Below are 6,493 nucleotides of genomic sequence, written 5' to 3' on the forward strand. Positions count from 1 at the left end.
AAGTGGTTATTGGCACAACCTTTAAGCTCTTAGCTACTGTTCCAGCACCATGCCTGCCTTCCAGTCCGTACCATGCTCTCCACCATGATGGTCACCCTCTGAAACTGTAAGCAAACCCGCAATCAAATACTTTCTTCAAAAGTTTTTGTGGTTATGGTGCCTCCTCCCAGCAATAGGAAAGTAGCTGAGATGGCTCTTCAGCTGGAGTGGAGACTCATGTACTCACTTCCTCTCCATGCTACATTTTCACCCTGTTGTGCCCACGAGCATCTGCGTTTCCTATCATTATATGGGTAAAAGCATTTGAGCTTAAAGATGCAGATGTTGCCAGTGGAAGAGATGCTTCCCACACCTTAAAGCAATAGCACTTAAGGACTTTTATTAGTTTTTCCATTTAACTAGAAATTGTGATTTAGATAGAAGGGGGAGGAGAGGAAGGAATGCTTCTCCACAGAAACAGCTTTTCAATGGAAGCGGGTTTGTCATAAAATGGGGACAAGTCCCAGAGAGAGAAAATAAATAGCGCACGAGGATGCCAGAGGAGGGAAAGAACCTGGTTCCCTAGGGAAGTAAAACGTTTCTATCACAAAGCTCACTTTTCATTAGCACTCCAACCCAGGGCAATGCCAAAGATCATCACCAGACTTCCTGCTAGCATGCATCATTGACGCTGCCAGGCAATTCAGATTCAAAATATTATGATGATGTCCCTTTTAGGGGTTATTTTATGCTCTACCCTCCTAGTATGAGTTTCCTTCAAAATAAATAAAAAATAAACTAAGACAAAACCTCAGCTCTCATATCTGATTTCAGTCTTGTGCTTCCAGGCCTGGCCGCTCTTTTTTTTATGTGCAAAAATTCAGCAGTTGAGGAGGGCAGATGCAGACTACTATATGATATTATGTCTTTAGCCTATGCTATCCAGTAATAATATAATAACTAATCCTTACAGAAGGCTTAAAAAGGTCCACAGCAAGCATAAGGTTGTAGCCATGAAGTGACTTTCCCATGTACTGAGGAAAGTAGGCACTAGCTCAGGTATTCTGATCTTAGGAGTAAGTCTTTAATATCTATCCAGGATTGTTTTCCTAAAACAATCACTGAGCAGCCATCTCAGCAAACGGTTGCCTTTATGGAAGGGAAATAAAATGCCTAATGGGTATGAGGACAGAGCCCCCATCTTGGAGGAGGGTACAATAATGTCACCATTAGTGAGATTCTAGAATTAAAAAGTTAGCAATACATTTTCCTTTTTAAATAAAATATTCAGCATCAGTGATACAGACTTTCTATCTCGTGTAAGTGTTCCATCTATTTATTTTGCAAGCCTGCTTTAATGCTATTTTGAATAACAATATTTGTGCAGTCAACTGTACAAAGTCTTATAAGAAAGTCATATGGTAGAAATTTTCCCATTTGTTCCTGAGTATCCCTGACTTTCTTGAAGTAGAAATTTCAGACAGTTAATTTCAGATTCAAGTTTTAAAATAGAGCCTATTTCTCCCAGTAGCATGCTGGTGGTTTAAAGTAGAACACAAATGAGTTTTCAAGGTTCTTGAGACATTTTAATAAATCACTGGTGAAAAACATAAGATTTTTTTCAGGTGATGAGGTGTTAAGCAGTAGATCATCCTTAGCAAAGGTTTTCTTTGCAGATTGTTTTTTTTTTTGGTGCGGTAAGATCCCTTATGAATGCATCAAAATGACCCATAATGGCTGCTAATCACCCTCATGTCAGGGCTTATAGCTTCAATATATCTTCCTAAGACTACATCAGAAGACAGTTACAGTTTCAAGAAGCAGTGCTTTAGATTGCCATCAAGTAAATCCCTGGCCCCAGTTCACCCAAGTGCACATTTCTGTTTATGGTTGAGGAGGGCAGTTGTCTGATTTTTGACTCTTTTCTAGAATAATACAAAGGGGTGAGGGAGAAGGAAACTTTGTTGGAAAAGCATTAATTCAAGTAAGATGAATTGATCTCTAAGGGGTGAAATGCTGAAGGCCCCCTGTCACCTCTAGTATACCTGTTGAGCCCCCTCCATTGGGCTACCCGTTGTCCTCTGTTAATGGGTTCTTTTTTTCTGCTCCAGCCTGCCCATGTCTGCCACATAAAACCAACTGTGTGCTTCTTGTTTAACCTTATTCTATCTATGCGTTTACTTGTCTTATGTTTAGCCACCTGCCTTCTGTTCTGAAGTAGATAAAGTGTGTTGGGCTGAAGTTGCTGAGTATTTCTCCTCAAGGTTTTAACCCAGCTGCCTCTGCTGACCGGCTCTGCTATACTTGAACCTGCGATTTCTTCATCTCTCTGCCCCATAATGTTGGAAACTTTTGAGTTTTATGTTACTGTCTGATTCTAATTATTCTGCTTCTCTTCCTGCATGCCTTTGGATTCTGACTCACTTGGCTTCTTCAAAACAGGGGGCTTGAGTTTGGCTCTTATTCTCTCAAGCTGTATCAAAGAATTATTCCCCAGGACTTCCTTTTCTAACTGATGATTCTACTTTTTATGAGAACTCAGATGTCATTAGTTATATGTTGTGATATTTTGTGTTCTGACAATAAAGCTTGCCTGGTGATTATAGGACAGGGCTAGCCACTAGTATACCATAGAGTTCTGGAGGTCTGTACAGACAGGCAGGAGGTGGTAATACTTGGCAGAGAGAAGAAGTGATAAGGCTGGGCATAGACAGGATCTCAGTCCTATTGGTCTGAGGATTCGGGGAGGAAAGGCGTGACTGTGGATGTTTCGTTGCTTCTCTGGTCTTTCAGTTTTTACATCAGTATCTAACTCTGGGTTTTTCTTGATAAGACCAATTAGCATCACATTTCAGGTATATACTCACACTTACATAAACTCTTGTTTATGATATTATTCTTTTAGTGTGGGCAGTATTTTTGTGCATTTGCAGAATTTATATAAAAATGAAAAGAAGACAGGTATTTCTGAAATTAGAAGTAAAACTTATAGACTTATTTTCTAGTCATATATTTAGCAGAAATTCCTTTTAAGCAAAGCAAGCAATTATATTGTATTTATGTTAGTATGTGTGTGCTTGTATGTGTTTGTGTGTGTGTGTTGATAAAGTCATAGGACATTTAGCTATGCAAACATAAAGTGAAATACATCTAATGACAAAAGATAATTTCCATAAAACTTTTTTGGTCCTGTTTGCCATGGATTTAAGCATCATCTTATTCAATTTCACTTTCTCGTTGTATAAAGAAATATGTTCTACTTTTCTTTAAATATGCATGTTTTGCCTAGGATCTTAAATGTTTCTCCAAGGCTTGACGTTTGGCTTTGTCACTGACCTGTGACACTACTGGGAGGAGGTGAGACACCACTGAAGAACAAGCAGTAGTTGAAGGATGTTAGATCCCCAATGATAAACTGGGCAGGAGAAATTGAGACACCTGGAGTCCCCCTTTCCACCATTTTTTCTTCTGGACCAATATAAGTTAGCAATTTTACTAATCATGTATTCCTCCAAGCATGATCTACATTTGGCCACACGTGATGGAGCAAAGAGGTCCTGCCTGAGACCTCTGAAAATTTGAGCTGGAGTGAGTCCTCTTATCAGTTCATTCCCTGCAGTAATTGTATCACAACAACAAGATGTGGAGCCGACTGGTCAAGCTTACAGCTGTCATGTTTCATATGTACATAATATCTATTTGCTTCAGTTGCAGTGAAAAAAGCTAGGGACATAATACCTCTCCATTTAAATGATAAAGTTTAACAATACAGTCTCTCTCATGCCCTAATGTTGCTTGTTAGGGATAAGATTTCAATAGTACAAAAAGTTATATACTTCATGTTATTCTGACTAAAAATAAACTGCAATTCACACTCCTCATCTGAGAGACTTCTTTGGACTATGGATGGTGAATAACAACAGGTCACGGTGCAGAGAATAAACATCTATGACCTACTTAGTCATAAAAGGGATATCTATACCGAACCACCTTGTCTCATGCTCAGAGAACATCAGTAGATGAGGAAATAGAAAGATTATAAAAGCCAGTGATTTGGGAAGGGAAGATAGAATTGTGGTTTCTGAATATGCTGTGCTCATAAACGCACAACATCTATTACCTGCACAAGACCCGTGTAAGAACAAGCCAGTCAACATTCCAGAATTGGGAGGGAGTGGTGCTCATGAGCCTCTGCCCCTAGCCAAGGTGCTATTGATAGTTGATGGCTGCCAGGGGAGGGAGAATAAGTTTTCTTTAAAGGTTTGTCCCTTATTAGATAAATTGAGCCCTGAGGGATTCTCCCACAGCCCTGCAGATATACAGAACACAAATAGGACTCAGTGTATTATAATATACATGAAAAGAGGACATAAAGTTGGGAGGGGATTAGGAGTGTATCTGGAACAGTTATAGGGAAGAGGGGAGTAGGTAAATATGACCAAAATTCGCTGTATGCATGAAATTCCCAAAACATTAAAATATACTTGCAAAATAAAACTGCAAACGTCAGTTTCTATTTATTTATCACTCATTTTAATGAGTTTCCTTCATACTTGTGTTTGGTCAGATTCTTCTGTAGTTTTCATCTTAGAGATCAGGGGTTAAAAGACCAGAGCTTTTGCATTATTTCAGGTTTCCAGTGACTTTATCATTTCTTTTCATGACATCAATGGAATATTTAATTCAAATAGATGCTCTAGAGAAAGTGTGTCTTCACTTTATACCTAAACAATACTGGTATCTCTGCTCTGGACAAATGAGAGTGCTTGATACATTGAGAGAAAGAAAGGAATCATTTAATTCTTCCCGCAAATAAAAAGAGAGCAGAAAGAAGAAAGATGTCAAACCCTTTCCTCCAGAAATTTTCATTGTAACAAAAATGGATGGTGAATCGAGGAATGATTAAGCCCAAAGCATACTGGCTCCTGCTGTTCGTTTATCTTGAATGGGAGTTTGACACATATTTCACTTTGAAAAATTATGATTTATATCACTAGTTCATTTCTTTCTTTCTACTACCATCACCCAAGGCTACCTTCTGTTTGAGGGCAGACCCAGTACCAAACACCTGTGTGGCAGATACGGTCTCTGCTTCCCTTGGCTTGATCCATCTGCGGGATGAGTCTGTGTGCCAATGATGGTCATTCAAGTGGGACTAGAGTCCTAGAAATTTGTGAGACTCCAATAAACACTAAGTAAACATCTTTCCTCTTCTATCAGTCCTTCTCCAACCCAGTTTACATGACTCTTTCCCTAACCAAAATCTTAGAAAATATCCACAAACAATTACCTAAGTAATTACAAAAATCTAAGCAAGGCATTTGCCGACCATACATGACCTGTATGTCAATGAAGCATACTTGAGTCCACCTCCACCAGACTCTGTAGGGTAATAAATTGGCAAAGTGGCTGGCAAATGCCTTGCTTAGATTTTTGTAATTACTTAGGTAATTGTTTGTGGATATTTTCTAAGATTTTGGTTAGCAGACGGTAAGTGATATTTTGATTCTGAAGCAACCCACAAGCTACTATATAAAACCACAAATGCCAAAAAATTTCATTTGGAGTTCTAAATGCTTCTGCTGTAAGAAAATTATTTTCTTTTCATCCTTTGAGCTAAATTGTTGTATGCTATAACACCATTAGGTATTTTTTTGTTTTATATTTAAACTTCAATTACAGAAGTTTCAATATTTTTCTCTCCTTATAACCAATTATTAAGGAAAATATTGATGAGTTTATTAATTTATGAAAACATTGTATGTCTGTATGTATTGCACATGTATGCATATCTGCTCATGCATGGTTGTGCATGTGTAGTGCTATGGACAGAACATAGTTTCCTGCATGCTAGGTGAGAACTTTATGACCAAGGTGCATTTGCAACATCCAGAATTAATTTAATCAAAAGGCAACTACCAAATCATTGAAATGTGACCAAATTGTTTCCATTTAACTCTATATCCATTTCAATTTACTTATACAAATTACATATAAAAATCAGATTTTAGGTAAAAGAGACAATCACTGAGCATTTATGTGTAAAATGAACAAAATCATACTAACTTTTGAAGCTACAATAGACAATGTCTAGGAGACAGACTATGGAGACTTCCCTGTGGGAAGTAAATATCTAAATACTAAACTGTTTTTAGGATTTTAATTACTCTGATTGTTTGCATCTTGCATTTTAATGTTGGTTAAATTTTCTAGAAGGTTTTTCCTTAAACTACTTGTCTGGGGTAATACAAGGTTTATTCAGAATTCTGAGTATTTTAATACTATGCAACTTTTAGTTTTTGAATACTTTAAAAGGTTATTGTAATTTTCCTTAATATCACTCCTAATGTAAATCTCCAATTTACACATGGGTACTAAATACCAATAAAATAAACGGGAAAGGGTTGAGTTGTAAAGGTGTTTTTCAAGGAATTAAATAAAACGGAACTTACAAATGAATTTTATTTAGATGACTAAAATAGTTTTATAGAAATAGGGAGGAGAAAGGAACACA

Source organism: Microtus ochrogaster, linkage group LG1 (assembly GCF_000317375.1).
Source record: "Microtus ochrogaster isolate Prairie Vole_2 linkage group LG1, MicOch1.0, whole genome shotgun sequence".
In the NCBI taxonomy this organism is placed as follows: domain Eukaryota; kingdom Metazoa; phylum Chordata; class Mammalia; order Rodentia; family Cricetidae; genus Microtus; species Microtus ochrogaster.